This window comes from Heterodontus francisci, unplaced genomic scaffold (genome assembly GCF_036365525.1).
Source record: "Heterodontus francisci isolate sHetFra1 unplaced genomic scaffold, sHetFra1.hap1 HAP1_SCAFFOLD_86, whole genome shotgun sequence".
In the NCBI taxonomy this organism is placed as follows: domain Eukaryota; kingdom Metazoa; phylum Chordata; class Chondrichthyes; order Heterodontiformes; family Heterodontidae; genus Heterodontus; species Heterodontus francisci.
The window spans coordinates 3,300,119-3,318,236 of NW_027141093.1; the positions used below are offsets into that span (position 1 = coordinate 3,300,119).

At 46.4% G+C, this 18,118-nt stretch overlaps 1 non-coding gene across 1 annotated transcript; it reads left to right on the forward strand.

The window, feature by feature from the left end:
* The first annotated feature begins 7,167 nt into the window (after window positions 1-7,167).
* On the forward strand, window positions 7,168-7,256 carry trnap-ugg (transfer RNA proline (anticodon UGG)). Its single transcript is given in 2 exon segments — window positions 7,168-7,203; window positions 7,221-7,256. It is a non-coding gene; the product is annotated as a tRNA-Pro (tRNA).
* The last annotated feature ends 10,862 nt before the right edge of the window (window positions 7,257-18,118 follow it).

An 18,118-nucleotide genomic window follows, 5' to 3' on the forward strand; every position in this document is an offset into this window, starting at 1 on the left:
AGAAGAGGGAAAAGGGCAGGTATTATATCTCCTGCGATTGCATGGGAAGGTGCCTTGGGAAGGGGAAGAGGTGATGGGGTAATGCAGGAGTGGTCCAGGGTGTTGTGGAAGGAACAATCCCTTCGGAATGCTGACAAGGGAGGGGAAGTTGCGTTTGGTGGTGGCATCACACTGGAGGTGGCGGAAATGGTGGAGGATGATCCTTTGGATGTGTTTATGTTTAGAGATACAGCACTGAAACAGGCCCTTCGGCCCACATGGTCTGTGCCGACGATCAACCACCCATTTATACTAATTCTATACTCCTACCACATCCCCACCTGTCCCTATATTTCCCTACGACCTACCTATACTAGGGGCAATATATAATGGCCAATTTACCTACCAACCTGCAAGTCATTTGGCTTGTGAGAGGAAACTGGAGCACCCGGAGGAAACCCACACAGACACAGGGAGAACTTGCAAACTTCACACAGACAGTACCCAGAATTGAACCCGGGTTGCTGGAACTGTGAGGCTGCAATGCTAACCACTGCGCCACTGTGCTGCTGTGGAGGCAGGTGGGGTGGAAAGTGAGGACAAGGGGATCCCTGTTGCAGTTCTGGGAGGGAGGGGAAGGGGGAAGGCAGAGGTTGAAGGTCCATTCAACTACACTGGGAGGGGGGAGTTGAAATCTGGTGATGTTGTTGAATTTAATTTCAAACACCCCTTGAACTCTCTGCCGATGAAGTCTGAAAAAGGGAAGAACAACCACACAACATGGGTCTCAAATCGAAGACCCTGAGATTAAAAGTCTCATGCTCTGAGCTAACAAGGCCTGATACAGTACTTCTACTCTGTCTGTTATTGGACGGATGCAGCTGTTGGCTCCACCCCAAGGGCGGGAGTTTGTTCCACCAACCATGAAGCAGCTTCCTATCAATTCCCAAAATTATCAGTAAATCCACTTACAGAAGCCCCAAAGTGTGATATATTCCTCTCACTCATCGATAATAAAACTTATAAATCTTTTTACCTTGCAAATGCTGCCATCTATTTTGTCAGTATTTATTTCTCTCTCCTTTTTGTTTAGTACATGCATTCCTTTGGAATTTTTTTCCAATTATATCTGAGGGAAGAAATGAACAGATCTGGCAACTCAAAACTGGGCATCCATGAGGCACTGTGGGCCATCTGCAGCAGCAGAATTGTATTTAAACACAATATGTTACCTCATAGCCTGACATATCCCTCACTCTACCATTACCATCAAGCCAAGGGAGCAATAGTGGTTCAATGAAGTGTGCAGGAGGGCATGTCAGGAGCAGCACCAAGCAGACCTAAAAATGAGTGAAGCTACAACACAGGATTACTTGCATGTCAAACAGTGGAAGCAGCATGCAATAGACAGAGCTGAGTGATCTCACAACCAACAGATCAGATCAAAGCTCTGCAGTCCTGCCACATCCAGTCCTGAATGGTGGTGGATAATTAAACAATCAACAGGAGGTTCCACAAATATCCCCATCCTTAATGATAGGGGAGACCAGCATATCAGTGCAAAATACAAGGTTGAATAATTTGCAACCATCTTCAGCCACAAGTATCAACTAAATGATGCATCTCGACCTCCTCCTGATGTCCCCAGCATCGCAGATGCCAATCTTCAGCAAATCCACTTCACTCCACATGATATCAAGAAATGGCTGAAGGCACTGGATACTGACAACATCCCGGCTGTAGTGCTGATGACTGATGCTCCAGAACTAGCCGCGCCACTAACCACGCTGTTCCAGTACAGCTCCAACACTGGCATCTACCCAGCAACATGGAAAATTGCCCAGGTATGTCCTGCAAACAAAAAGCAGGACAAATCCAACCCTGCCAATTACTTCCCCATCAGCCTCCTCTTGATCATCAGTAAAGTGATGGAAGGTGTCATTGACAGTGCTATCAAGCAGCACTTACACAGCAATAACCTGCTCATCAATGCTCATTTTGGGTTCTGCCAGAGCCACTTGGTTCCTGACCTCGTTGCAGCCTTGACCCAAATTTGGACAAAAGAGCTGAACTCAAGAGGTGAGGTGAGGAGACAGTGACTGCTCTTGCCAAGGGCATCAAGGAGCCCTTGCAAAATTGAAGTCAATGGCCACCAGGGAGAAAACTCTCCACTAGAATTCTTTGAGGAAGTGACAAAGTTGATTGATGAGGGAAGGGCTGTAGATGTCAAATACATGGACTTCAGTAAGGCGTTTGATAAGGTTCCCCATGGTAGGCTGATGGAGAAAGTGAAGTCGCATTGGGTCCAGGGTGTACTAGCTAGATGGATAAAGAACTGGCTGGGCAACAGGAGACAGAGAGTAGCAGTGGAAGGGAGGTTCTCAAAATGGAGACGTGTTCCACAGGGATCCGTGCTGGGACCACTGTTGTTTGTGATATACATAAATGATTTGGAGGAAAGTATAGGTGGTCTGATTAGCAAGTTTGCAGACGACACTAAGATTGGTGGAGTAGCAGATAGTGAAGGGGACTGTCAGAGAATACAGCAGAATATAAATAGATTGGAGAGTTGGGCAGAGAAATGGCAGATGGAGTTCAATCAGGGTAAATGCGAGGTGATGCATTTTGGAAGATCCAATTCAAGAGTGAACTATACAGTAAATGGAAAAGTCCTGGGGAAAATTGATGTACAGAGAGATTTGGGTGTTCAGGTCCATTGTTCCCTGAAGGTGGCAACGCAGGTCAATAGAGTGGTCAAGAAGGCATACGGCATGCTTTCCTTCATCGGACGGGGTATTGAGTACAAGAGTTGGCAGGTCATGTTACAGTTGTATGGGACTTTGGTTCGGCCACATTTGAAATACTGCATACAGTTCTGGTCGCCACATTACCAAAAGGATGTGGATGCTTTGGAGAGGGTGCAGAGGAGGTTCACCAGGATGTTGCCTGGTATGGAGGGTGCTAGCTATGAAGAGAGGTTGAGTAGATTAGGATTATTTTCATTAGAAAGCCGACGGTTGAGGGGGGACCTGATTGAGGTGTACAAAATCATGAGAGGTATAGACAGGGTGGATAGCAAGAAGCTTTTTCCCAGAGTGGGGGATTCAAATACTAGGGGTCACGAGTTCAAAGTGAGAGGGGAAAAGTTTAGGGGGGATATGCGTGGAAAGTTCTTTACGCAGAGGGTGGTGGGTGCCTGGAACGCGTTGCCAGCGGAGGTGGTAGACGCGGGCACGATAGCGTCTTTTAAGATGTATCTAGACAGAGACAGGAATGGGCAGGAAGCAAAGAGATACAGACCCTTAGAAAATAGGCGACATGTTTAGGTAGAGGATCTGGATCGGCGCAGGCTTGGAGGGCCGAAGGGCCTGTTCCTGTGCTGTAATTTTCCTTGTTCTTTGTTCTTTAGTTGGAGTCATACCTAGCGCAAAGGAATATGGTGATAGTTGTGGGTGGCCAATCATCTCAGTCCCAGAAGAGCACTCAGGAGTTCCTCAGGGTAGTGTCCGAGGCCCCAACCATCTTCCGTTGCTTCATCAATGACCTTCCCTCTATCATAAGGTCAGAAGTGGGGATGTTCGCTGATGATTGCAAAATGTTCAGTAGCATTAGCAACTCCTCAGCTACTGAAGCAGTCCGTGTCCACATGTAGAGAGACCTGGACAACATTGGGCTTGGGCTGATAAGTGACAAGGAACATTCAACCCACAAAAGTGCCAGGCAATGAACATCTCCAACAAGAGAGAATCTAACCATCTCCCCTTGACATTCAATGGCATTACCATTGCTGAATCCCTCACTATCAACATTCTGGGGGTTACCGTCGAGCAGGAACTGAATTGGATAAGCCACATAAATACCGTAGCTACAAGAGCAGGTCAGAGGCTGGGAATTCTGCTGTGAATCACTCACCTCCTGTCCACCATCTACAAGCACAAGTCAGGAGCGTGATGGAATACTCCCCATTTGCCTGGATGAGTGCAGCTCCAACAACACTCAAGAAGCTCAACATCATCCAGGACAAAGCAGCTCGCTTGATCAGCACCCCATCCACCACCTTAAATATTCACTCCCTCCACCACCAGTGAACAGTGGTAGCAGTGCGTACCATCTACAAGATGCACTGCAATAACTCACCAAGCCTCCTTCGACAGCACCTTACAAACCCATGACCTCGACCACCTAGAAGGACATTGGATGCATAGGAACACCACCATCTGCCAGTTCCCGTCCAAGCTACACACCATCCTGACTGGGAACTATATCACCGTTCCTTCACTGTCACTGGATCAAAATCCTGGAACTCCCTTCCGAACAGCACTGTGGATTTACCTACACCACATGGACTGCAACAGCTCAAAAAGGCGGCTCACCACCACCTTCTCAAGGGAAGTTAGGAATGGGCAATAAATGCTGCCGTTGCCAGCGATGCCCACATTCCGTGAAAGAATAAAAAAGAGATTTGCCACAATGGTAGCAGGGTGAGGGACTTCAGTGATGTGGAGAGATTGGAGAAGCTGGGGTTGTTCTCCTTGCAGCAGAGAAAGTTCCGAAAAGATTTGACACATTTGTTCAAAATCATGGAGGTTTTCAATAGTTTAAATAAGGAGAAACTGTTTCCAGTGGTAAAAGGGTCAGTAAGCAGAGGACACAGATATCAGGTGATTGGCAGAAGAACCAGAGGTGACATGAAGAACCATTTTTTACACAGTAATGTGTTGTGATAAAGAAAGAAAAGACTTGCATTTATATAGCACCTTTCAAGACCACTGGACATATCAAAGCACTTTGTAGACAATGAAATACTTTTGAAGTGTAATCACTGATGTAATGTCAGAAATGCAGCAGCAAATACCCACAAACAGCAATGTGATAATGACCAACTGATCTGATTGAGGGGCAAATATTGATCACAACACCAGGGAGAATTGCTCTTCACTTGTTTGAAATTGCAGCATGGGATCTTTCACATTCACCCAAACATGCAGACCAGGTCTTGGTTTAACATCACACCTGAAAGGCAGCACCTTCAACACCCTCAGTGCTGTACTGGAGTGTCAGCTGTGAACTCTGAACCCAGAAGCTTGTGATTTCGAGGTGAGTGTGACCAACTGAGCCACAGCTTTTACCTGAGTCTCAATCCTTCTACCAACAGTTTCTCTCTATCGGGTCTGTCACGACCCCTCATGATTGTGAACACCTCTATCAAATCTCCTCTCTAAGGAGAACAACCCCAGCTTCTCCAATCTATCCACATAACTGAAATCCTAACCATACGTTGCAGAAAGGAATTTTTCCTCAAGCTCTTTCCAGTTTTGTGAGTCACATTAAATCTGTAACCTTCGGTTATTGACGGTTCAGCAGTTAGAAACAGTTCCTCAGTATTTACTCTACCTCAAACCTTCAAGGAAGCTCTGCAAAGTAACTGAAAATCAAGTTGTCAGAAGTGGGATTTAAACACATGCCTCCAGTGAAAGCTGCAATCTGAACAGAGAAGCTGAAACCGCTCAGTCACCTCAACTGTTCAGAAATATTGCGAGAGTGGTTAGCAAAGCATGTGGGATCTTGGGCTTTATAAATAGAGACATTGAGTACAAAAGCAGGGTTGTTATGCTGAACTCTGGTTAGGCCCCAATTGGAGTGTTGCATCCAGATCTGCTCACCAATCTTTAGAAAGGATGTGCGGATTCTTGAGAGGATGCAAAGGAGATTTACCAGAATAGTTCCAGGGATGGAGGGTTTTAGTTTCAAGGTTAGGTAAGAAAAACAGGGTTTTTTCTGCCTGTATCAAAGGAGATTGAGGGGAGAATTGATAGAGGTGTCGAAGGCTATGACAGTTTTAGATAAGTTGGCAAGGAAAAATTGTTCCCATTAACTATTGGTACAAGGACTAGGGGATTCAGATTGAAGGTTTTGGACAAGAGATGCAGGGGGAATGTGCGGAAGAACTTTTTTACACAGTGATTGGTAATGATCTGTAACTCGCTGCCCCTGTGGGCGGAGGAAGTGGAGACAATCGTTGGTTACAAAAGGAATTTCGATGGGCATTTGAAGGAAATAAATTTACAGGGCTAGGGGGATCGAGCAGAAGAGTGGGACTGACTGGATCGCTCCATGGAGAGCTGGCCTGTACTCGATGGGGCGAATGACCTCCTTCTATACCACAAATGACCCAATGACTCGATGAGTCTATGTCACTCTCAGAATCAAGACAACAGAGTGACAGATTTAACACAACATTATAACATATGTTTGGTTTGACAAATTCAATAATAACTCGTCTCCACTCCTAGTATTTCTAAATCCCACACATTCACTATAATGTGAACAATTATTTCCTGTTGTGTCTCTCTCACATTTGTTAACTTCACTATATTGGAGTGAGGTGACATCTACTGGCGGGAAGCAAGAACTGCAATCAAGCAGCAGAAACTCCACAGTCTGTCAGGGTGAAAGAAACATTGCAATATGAGGAAATAGTGAAGGGGTTTGATCGGGTTGATGGAAACATGATTCCACTTGTGGTATCGTATGAAGCAAGGGCCGGAAATATAAAATTGTCGTTAATAAATGAAATGAGGAATTCATGAAAAATGCATTTGCTTAGAGAATGGTTATAGAGATATACAGCACTGATATAGGCCCTTTGGCCCACTGAGTCTGCACTGACCATCAACCACCCATTTATACTAATCCTATGTTAACCCAGAATTCCCTACCACATCCCCACATTTCTCCTATCACCTACCCTAGGGCCAATTTGCAACAGTCAATTTATCTATCAACCCACAAGTCTTTCGTTGTGGGAGGAAACCAGAGTACCTTGTGGAAGCCCACATAAACAACTTGCAAACTCCACACAGGCAGTATACAGAACTGAATCAGGGTCACTGAAGTTGTGAAGCTACAGTGCTCACCACTGCACCACCCTTAGAATGTGGATAGAGTAAAAAGTGAGATTGGATGGACAGAAGCAGTCTGAAAAGATGGCTCAAACAAAAGGTGAAAACCCTGAAATGTTAACTCTGTTTCTCTCTCCACAGATGCTGTCAGAGGTGCTGAGTATTTCCAGCACTTTCTGTTTTTATTTCAGCTTTGTAGGATATTGTTTTGATCTGAAAAAAATGCATGATCGGCTGTGGGTGCCAGTGAAATTCCACAGGAGCGAATAAAAACTATGCCAACGGTGGCTCGTTGGTCTAGGGGTATGATTCTCGCTTTGGGTATATAAATGATTGATATGTGAGAGGTCCTGGGTTCAAATCCCAGACGAGCCCTTCTCTGTTGCCATTTTTAGTTTAAGGTCATCGATTGCTTTCAGCCTTCCAGAAAGCGGAATCGATTTCCATACTGAGCCTGCTTGAGGACCGGGAAACTGGATTCAAAGAGCTTGTCGACAAAATTGAAATGAACAAAATATACAGATTGTCAAGTGGGAATATAAGGTTGCAACAGTAACTAAAGCCCTGCTCGGGTCAGCAAATGAAACCCGACCCAAGCCTGACAGCACCGCATCCGACCTGGTCCGAGTCCTTTCATTTTTTTCCCGTGCCCGAACTGACCACCAGAATGTTCAGTTAAACTTGCTTCCGTTTTTCACTTTTTAAGCTTGTGCAGGTAAGGCAACAAAAACTGTAACTGGACTTGAAAGGTTGTTTAAATGTACATTAAGATTAGAGCTACGTACCGGAGGTGATGAGCTGAAGATTGTTACCATAGAAGTTAGTGATTGTGAGGTCACTAGTTCAAGAGAAACTCGTGGAGTTGTGCCCAGACAGGTTGTCCCACACTGTATTGATTAAAATATTGCCCGAAGGCGAGAAAATATCATTATTCATTCCCTAGACTCCTGCTTTACAGGTTGAAATACTTTCTGCAAGTTTATCCAGAGAGCAGCTGAGATGCAGAGACCAGGAAGGTCTTGAGTAATTAATTATTATAAAATATACATTCTTATATTAAAGAGATTGTGCTCGACCTTCGATGGAATCGCTCACTGCAGACTAGTGCGGAGTGTTTCCCGCCTTGACGTCCTGGCTGTCACTGGATCTTGAGTCCAGGCCTCTGGATTACTGGTCCAGTAATCTTTGAAATTTCTCCCTTGATCTAATATTTTAATCTGGTAAGTCAGATTTTACAAAAAAAAATTAAATGATTTAAGACTGCTTCATGTTCAGCAGTGCCAAATGAATAAAGAAATTCAAATATATTCAAAATTATATATCAACTATTAAATACTAATGCCCAGCTTTGAATACAAAAAATGCCTCTAATTGTGTTCTGGTCTGGAATGGAATTCTTCAGTGTTTCTGTTTAGCTTGGATTGACTCATCGATTTTCTTGTTTTTCACTTTGTCGATGCCTTTGAATAATTGTGGATCCTTCTTCAGGGAGTCTTCTTTCACCAGGTCGTTCTGACCTCTGATGATGTTGATCGTAATCAGCTTCAATTTGTTGATAGTTTTGGAAGTGAGCAGATTTCCTATGCTTGAGTTTACAACAAGGAACTTAGTCTGACGTGTGGACCCATGGGAGGATTTGAAAGCTGCCCTTGCATTGGAGCATACAGTTGCATCCATCCAAACAGAGGTACAGTAGAAGTGACATATTCAGTTCAGTCTGTCGATCATGGGACTTTTAATCTCAGGGTTGTGAGTTTGAGCGCCATTTAGTTTTTCCACTTTTTAGGCTTCATTAGCAGAGAGTACAAGGAGTGTTTGAAATGAAATTCAACAACAGTATGAGAAACGCTCTCTTTCATTCGGGACTCTTAACTCTCTGCAGCATCTCGCTGTGAAAGATTGGACTTTACCTCATTTCTTTTTCAGCTGGGAGTCAGTGCGGCTCAGTGGGACTTCTGGCTGTCTCCCACCTCACAATTCATCAGTGCTGAGAAAGCAATGGGAAATATTACTCATGGCTGAGTAAGCAGAGGACACCGATTTCAGGTGAATGGGAAAAGAACCAAAGGCAACATGAGGAAAAACCTTTTTTATGCAGCAAATGGTTAAGATCTGATATGTACTGCCTGAGAGTGTGACGGAGGAAGATTCAACCATAGCTTTCAAAAGGATATATGATAATTATCTGAAGGGAAAAAAAATCAGCTTTTCATGGAATACATGAGGATGTGGCATGAGCTGAGTTGCTTGTGCAGAGAGGCAGCACAAGTACGATGAGCTGAATCCCTCCTTTTGTGCTGTAAGTATTCTGTGATCTATGATTCTATACAAAGTGAAACCAACACTCACATATGAGAAACTGACAGGTACAGTGTAAACCCCACACTAACAAACCAGCAAATGCCAGGGACAGAGTAAAACCAACAGTCCAAGACAAGAAACTGACAGATACTGTGTGAAACCCAAAAATCACTTATCAGGATTTGGCAGTTAATGTGTAAAAACCTCTCTTCAATATCCATCCTGCAAGGTACAAAGAAAATTAGGTACAAACCCAGGCTCATACTTCGAAGACTGAGAGATAAAGAGCAAAACACAGACTCACCTACAAGAGGCTGACAAGTACAGAGAATAAAATAGAGGGGGTGCAGATTAAAAACACATGCATGTAACGGATGCTGATAGGGACAGAATCAAACCCTTTCTCACACATGACACGAAAATTGGTGGTGTCGTAATTAGTGAGGAGGAAAGCCTTAGATTACAGGCCAATATAGATCGTCCGAGGCAGAGAATATAAGAGCAGGGAGGTTATGACGGAGCTGTATAAAATGCTAGTTAGGCCACAGCTGGAGTACTGTGTACTGTTCTGGGCACCACACTATAGGAAGGATGTGATTGCACTGGAGAGGGTACAGAAGAGAGTCACCAGGATGTTGCCTGGGCTGGAGCATTTCAGCTATGAAGAGAGACTGAAAAGGCTAGCGTTGTTTTCCTTAGAGCAGAGAAGGCTGAGGGGAGATAAGATTGAGGTTTACAAAATTATGAGGGGCATTGATGGGTTAGATAGGAAGAAACATTTTACCTTAGCGGAGGGGTCAATAACCAGGTGGCATAAATTTAAGGTAAGGGACAGGAGGTTGAGATGGGATTTGAGGGAAAAAAATTACCCAGAGGGCGGTTGGAATCTGGAACGCACTCCCTGAAGAGGTGGTATAGGCCGGAACCCTCACAACATTTAAGAAGTAACTTATTCGGATTTGGAATGAATTGTCTGACAGGGTGCTGGAAACAGATTCAATTATTACTTTCATAAAGGAATTGGACAAATATTTCAAAGTGAATTTCTCCAGGACTATGGGGAAATAGGCAGGGGGTTGGACTAATTGCATCATTTTTTTCACAGATTCAGCACAGGCACAAAAGACCGATTGGCCTCCTTCTGTGCTGTTTGATTCTATGAAATAGTGACACTCAGGGCAAGTCTGTATAAGAAGGAGAAATGGAGACAGGTCAGGGAGAGCACATCACCAAAACTGGAGATACTACATTGGACAGGGAGGGTCGGAGGGGGAGAGAGCATGTACATACAGTCAGAATCAGCACCTTCAGGGGAGGAGAGAGAGAGGAACCAGTGAGTGTAGAACTGAACCCAGCCAGAGTCAACCTGCTGAAACACCAGTGAGTTCACACTGGGGAGAGATCATTCACCTGCTCTGTGTGTGGGAAGGGGTTCACTCAGTCATCCAACTTCACTGAACATCAACTTGTTCACACTGATCAGAGACCTTTTCAATGTCCTGACTGTGAGAAGAGCTTGAAAAGCAGTAATGATCTGCTGAAACACCAACACATTCACTCTGGGGAGAGGCCGTTCCCCTGCCATGTGTGTGGGAAGGGATTCACTCAGTCATTCAATCTGCTGCAACATCAGCAAGTTCACATGTAACTGCAGGGGTTGGATTCTGCTGTTGTTGCTGCTATTCATCACTTTCAGAGACAAAGTTGGGTCTTACTTTATAACCAGTGTAGTCCAGAGCAAAAGCGTCTTCTTAATGTTGAGATAAACGGGAGAAGAAACCGGGAAGTGGCGGCGAGGATGGGGGAGGTGCTGCACCATCACTTTAATGGTGCACCCACCCTCCCCCGGGGTCCTCGCTGCACGTCCGCCAGGCCTGGTGGCTCTGATTGGGGTCTTGAGAGCCCCTGAGACTCGGTGCAGCTGAGGCTGCGCTCACCCCCGCTCAGCTCTGTTGTGATATTTAAAATACGAAAGGCCTGTTGGACTGAGAGCTGATCTGGAATTTAGAAAGCAGCATTACTGGAGGCTCATTGCTGCTCAGCACAATCTCACCCCCGATCCTGGGAATTGTTGATTCTGCACCCTGTAGTTCAGTTCTGCAATTAACTCGAGGGGGAGATGTGTGAGCAGAAAAACAGAGCGAAATGAAAACACAGCTGGACAGATGTGCAACAGGTCAATCCACTGTTACAATAACTCCATCTCTGACTCCCTCCTGACAGTAACCAGCCCTTTCACAGATAAAGTGGGTGGCTCTGAAAAGAGCCTTTGGTTTATTAGATGTCATTTTGGCCGCTTTACTTTTTCTGGGAGCTCTGAGCGCTGGTTTTCTTGCGCAGCAGCACGGCCTGGATATTAGGCAGCACCCCGCCCTGAGCGATGGTCACCCCTCCCAGCAGCTTGTTGAGCTCCTCGTTGTTGCGGACGGCCAGCTGCAGGTGTCTGGGGATGATGCGGGTCTTCTTGTTGTCCCGGGCCGCGTTACCGGCCAGCTCGAGGATTTCAGCGGTCAGGTACTCGAGCACAGCAGCAAGATAGACCGGGGCTCCAGCACCCACACGCTCAGCATAGTTACCCTTTCTCAGGAGCCTGCGAACACGGCCCACCGGGAACTGCAGTCCAGCCCGGGAGGAGCGAGACTTGGCCTTGGACCGAGCTTTCCTGCCGGTCTTTCCTCTTCCAGACATTTCCACAATCTCACAAATACTTTCACAAAGAATGGATAATTTCTCAGCTTTTGTCGTAAGCTTGAAACAGTCAGGATGGCGGAGTGGTCTAAGGGGCTGTGTTCAGGTCGTAGTGTTTTCTGGAGGCGTGTGTTCAAATCCCAAATCTACCAAGTTGTGTTTTGACTGAACTGGAGGGATTTGGGAGCAGCGGTGAAGGGAAAGCATGGAAGATTATTGACAAGGAAAATGAAAATGGACCCAAAGATGTTTCTTCAATACATTAAGGTGAGAGGCAACTAAGGAAAGAGGAGTGCACTGAAAAGACCAAAAAATCACAGTGATTTTTGACATCGTGCCAGAATTGAGTGGCGCGTGCACGGGATGATGTCATTTTGCAGCGCCAACATCATCACATTTCCGCAACAAATCCATCTTCGTGCACGCGTGATAAAGCGTCATTGGGTATCTAGCCACCCCATCCCCTCACCACTTGGCTGGTGGAAGTGGCTGAATGGGAGATTTTGAAGCTGTAGCTCTCCCCCCTCGGCAACTCACTCCAGGCCTCGACGATTCCCCCCCTCAGCCGCTCGCTCCAGACCTCGCTGCTCCCCCACCCCCCCACTCCCCTGGCCAGTTGTTCCTCGCTTCGCACTACCCCACTCTCTGACCACTCGCTCCAGGCCGCGCCGCTTCCCTCCTCTCAGCTACTCACTCCTCCGTCGCCCTGTCACTCCTTGCGGCCCTCCTGCTTCTACAGGTGGCGCCTGGTGAAGAAATGTGGGAGCGAGTGTCACGGCCAGAGCTAGCAGCTGAGGGCTGGGCTGGGACAGGGTGGGGGGTGGGGGTGCGGAGAGCGAACAGCCAGAGTGCGGAATTTCGCCAGTAGGGAGGAGGGGGAGAAAGCGAGTTGCAGAGGGGGGAGAGCGGTCAGTGAGGTGGGAGCTAGTAGCTGCGTTCGGGTGAAGTCAATCCTGGTCAGTTATATAAACAAATCACAATAACGAATTGGCAGCACATTTTATCCTCTGCCCGATTTTCCTTTCCATCGATCGGGGTGCTAATTCACTATCTTCCAATGGAAATTCAATCATAAAATTCCTTTTGTATTTAATAGGATTACTGAAATGTTAAATGGATCTGAGGATTACAGTTAGTATTATCAAACGCACCCGAGTGAATTAGCACCCCAATCGATGGAAAGGAAAATCGGGGAAAGTATAAAATGTGCCGCCAATTTCGTTATTGAGATTCATTGAGTAATTCGATTCTGCCCAACACTGAAATTGGCGGCTTTTTTGAATTCAACCTTTCTGCCAGGACAACAATTTAAGCCAATGATTTGCTGTATTTTCTAATTCGAGGTTCGGCAATTGGTTAAGACATGCGAATGGGAAGAGGGTGACCAATCAGAAGTGGGCTCTGGACAGCGCGGGCTCAAACTGCGGGAATCCAGGTCCCTGAATGACTGAGCTGAAACTGATCAGTTTCACAAACCCTGTCAGTTTCAGTGCAGGAAACACCGTCTCGGGGGAAATAACATCACAAGTGGGTCTGGTTCCAGCGACCGATTCAACGGCTGCTGCAAAACTCCCGGATTCCCTCATTGCAGCGAAATCATTTTGAAATTCTATGAAAACAATGAGTGATTCTGGAGGAGTGATGTGGCTTTTCACTGAGGGCATGTGTCGACTGGAGAAATAACTAACTGAAGAGCCTCAGGTGCTGTTTACACAGCCCGTTCAGAAAATCAAATCCACTGCATATCCTTGCTACAAATGTCAAATTTGGGGATTCTAGTTTTGTATCCCGAACACAGCACAGTTTAGGCAGTTCTAAACAGCCTATCCCAGCTCCCGTTTCCAGGTCACTGCTCTCTCTGTGAGGCGGTGGGTGGCTCTTAGAAGAGCCTTTGTTGTGTTTGCTGGAAAGGGTCGAGTTGTTAAGCCGCTGAATTCGTAGAGAGTGCGGCCCTGCCGTTTCAGAGTGTACACCACATCCATGGCAGTGACCGTCTTGCGCTTGGCGTGTTCAGTGTAGGTGACCGCATCCCTGATCACATTCTCCAGGACAACCTTCAACACCACGCGAGTCTCCTCATAGATCAAACCCGAGATCCGCTTGACCCCGCCACGGCGAGCCAGGCGGCGGATTGCTGGTTTGGTGATGCCCTGGATATTATCACGTAGCACTTTGCGGTGCCGCTTTGCTCCGCCTTTGCCCAGTCCTTTCCCTCCTTTACCTCTGCCAGACTTTCTTTTATTAATTTCCAAAATATACTTTATTCATTAAAATCTGTAACATAAAATACATTACAAAACAGTTCCCAAAAGCACCAAGTCAAACAATACAAAGAGTGCAAAGGAGATCAGTTTCCTTCAATACAGGAGTGAGTTGCCTCACAACCCTTCCATTTCATTGTCATGCCATGTACATTTTACAGCAAACAAATATTTTCTGGCTACAGTTCGAGTGGTTTCCCATGGATCCGGCCCCTCAGTTCAGCTTGGTGAGGGGACCTTACACAGTGGTCTTTCCACATTGAGCCTTTGCTGCGGCTGCCCCAAGTTTTAGTGCGTCCCTCAGCACATAGTCCTGGACCTTGGAATGTGTCAGTCTGCAACATTCGGTCGTGGACAACTCTTTGCACTGGAAGACCAGCAAGTTTCGGGCAGACCAAAGGGCATCTTTCACCGAATTGATAGTCCTCCAGCAACAGTTGATTTTTATCTTGGTGTGCGTCCCTGGGAACAGCCCACAGAGCACAGACTCCTGTGCTACAGAGCTGCTTGGGATGAACCTCGACAAAAACCACTGCATCTCTTCCACACCTGCTTTGCAAAGACACATTCCAGAAAGAGGTGGGCAACGTCTCTTTTTCACCACAGCCACCTCGAGGGCCGCGTGTGGATGGGGTGAGACTTCGGGTGTGCAGGAAGGATCTGACAGGGAGGGCTCTTCTCATCATCAGCCAGGCTACATTTTGGTGCTTGTTTGAAAGTTCTGGTGATGAGGCATTCTGCCAAATGACTTTGGACTTCTGCTCAGGGGACCATCCGACAGGATCCACCATCTCCTTTTCCCGTAGGGCCTTGAGGATATTCCGTGCAGACCACTGCCTGATGGATTGGTGGTCAAAGGTGTTTTTCCACAGAAACTTTTCCATGAAGGATAGGCAGTACGGCACAGTCCAACTGGATGGAGCATTCCGCGGCAATATGACCAGGCCCATCCTTTGCAACACCGGGGACAGATAGAACCTCAGTACGTAGTGACACTTGAAGTTTGCAAACTGGGGATCTACACACAGCTTGGTGCAGCCGCACACATAGGTAGCCATAAGGATGAGGGCGACGTTGGGTACATTTTTCCCGCCCTTATCCAGAGGTTTGAACATCGTGTCCCTCCGGACTCGGACCATTTTGGATCCCCAGATGAAGCGGAAAATGGCTCAGGTGATCGCCACAGCGCAGGAATGCGGTATGGGCCAGACCAGCACCACGTACAGCAATGTGAGCACCTCGCCCTTGATGACCAGGTTCTTACCCATAATGGAGAGAGATCGCTGCTCCCACATGCTCAGCTTATGTTGTACCCTGGCTACTCGCTCCTTCCAGGTTTTGGTGCACGTCCCAGCCCTTCCAAACCATATCCCCAGCACCTTCAGGTCGTCCGACCTAACGGTGAAGGGGACAAAGGATCGGTCAGCCCAGTTCCCAAAGAACATGGCCTCGCTCTTGCCGTGTTTAACATTGGCTCCCAAGGCCAGTTCGAGCTGGTCGCAGATGCTCATCAGTCTGCGCACAGACAGTGGATCCGAGCATAAAATGGCGATGTCATCCATGTACAGGGAGGTTTTCACCTGAGTGCCTCCGCTGCCTGGGATTGTCACCCCTCTGATGCTCGCATTCTTCCTAATAGACTCAGCAAAGGGTTCAATACTGCAAACAAACAAGACAGGGGAGAGAGGACAGCCCTGTCTGACTCCAGATTGGATCGGGAAACTTTCTGATTCCCACCCATTGATTGAGACTGCACTACTGATGTTTGTGTAGAGTAGTTTGACCCCATTGCAGATTCCCTCCCCAAACCCCATTTTGGAATGCACATCCATCATGTAAGTGTGCGATATCCTGTCAAAAGCCTTCTCCTGGTCCAGGCTGATGAGGCAGGTGTCCACCCTCCTGTCCCGTACATAGGTGATCATATCCCTGAGTAGCGCAATGCTATCAGAGATTGTCCTGCCTGGTATAGTATAGGTCTGATCAGGGTGAATCACCAACTCCAGAGCAGACTTGAATCGACTGGCTATGACTTTTGACAGAATCTTGTTGTCAGCATTAAGCAGTGAAATGGGCCACCAATTTCTTATTTCTGTCCTCTCCCCCTTCCGCTTGTCGATGAGGGTGATGATGCCTTTCCTCATGGATTCTAACATACTGCCAGCCTGGAGCATACTCTTGTTTACTGCCAGACAAGTTGATTCTTGCCTCAAATCAGTGCACAATAAAAGAGACTGATTCCGTCAGGCTCCTTTTTATACAGGCCACCCGGACCTGGCTGAGAATGGCAGAGAGAGAGCAGGAAGGGGAGGAGACAGAGTGAAGATTGAACAGAGAGCAGATGGGGAGGAGACACCCAGAGTGACAGACGGAGAGAGAACGGCCCCTCATCTTTCAGCTCCACCTCCAGTTTCCTCCGGGCTGCCAATTTCAAACCCTTTATTAACAGTGGAACCGAAACCCAGCTCTCCACACAAAGCCTTCCAGACTCGGTCTTCATAGTCAAGGGTTTCCAGAAAGCCGGAGCTTTTAAATATGGTCCCGATGCAATTAACACTCAGTAATATTCCCACCTAAACACAGTCCATTCTATACAAAGAAACCTCCTCAGTCACATCACCATTTCCACACACATCCGCTTCCAGCAGTTTACAGCACCTTACTGCAGCTGCTTGGGGAATCTCCTGTGTTAAGATTGGAGTTGGAAAGCGGCCTTTACCCGGCAGTGTTATTGTCTCACACTGAATCTGCTAGACATCCTGTTCTCTTTAATGCGAGAGAGAAAGCACGGATTTAGGAAATGTTCATTTGAAATGATCTCTATTGAGAACGAGCCCGGCCGTGGGACAGGTATTCCAGTGCAAAGAGCTGTCCATGACCGAGTGTTGCAGACTGGCACATTGCAACGTCCAAGACTATGTGCTGTGGGACGGCATTAAAGCTTGGGGAAGCCACCATGGAGACTCAATGGGGAAAGGCTGCAGTCTAAGGCCCTAGTAGGCCATAGTACAGTGAGGGGCTGGAACCCGTGTAAAACCCCTCGGGCTGTTTGCACCAGAGAATGTTTGATGTGTAATGTAAATACTGTAAATATAACCTGTGCAGGCAGGGATAGTGAGATACATCATGTACATTATTGAAGGAAACTGATCTGTATTGTACCTTATGTAATATTAAATTTGAACTGCTTTGCAATGTAATTGCACAAATTATACGAATAAAATACATATTGTGCAAAAGAAAGCAGCTTTCCTGTCAACACACACCTTGTCTCAGGGCACAACTTTCCTGTGATCTTGTCATACCGAACTTCGCTCTATATCTACTGACACACACACTTTACAGTCTGTCATTTCCAAAAACAAGCATTCTAAAATCAAAAGACCTTTTGTTTATTTCTCCTTTCTTTTCATTTCTCCTCTATTCTTCTCAATCACTCCCTTCAACAGTCCTATTCAGATCAAGGTGGAATGTGAATAGTGTCACAACTCACCTGACACTATTATTACCCTTCTTTTCTCTTGTCTCATTCAATGGGAAAGTTTTATTCACCAGTCTGTTGCTGTTTTACACTCTTGCCATACCATCTGGTATTGCATCCATCTGAATTCTGTGCTTTCATGGCCTTACATATCTTTTCCTCTTCTGGATGATTTGTTTGCTTCTGTTCCATTCAACCAGGCTGGACCACAGGGAAGCTTAGAACCTTTGCCTTGGATGGGTCCACGTTGATCCATTACATTCAGAATCACCTCCTTGAAATAACTCCATAGTACAACTACAGTAACCACACAGAATCTGCTTCAAACACTCCTCCTCATTTTATCTGTTCTGACTGTCAACACCTCCAGCTCTTTTGTTTAAGTGGAACCCATCAGGTTTGTATAGGCTCCTTCTATTCTGAAAGCTGTAGCACTGGTTCAGGGAATTCAGCCCTGTTTCTCTACTCGAAAGGATCAGCCATGCTTGATCTGCCTCGTATTTTGC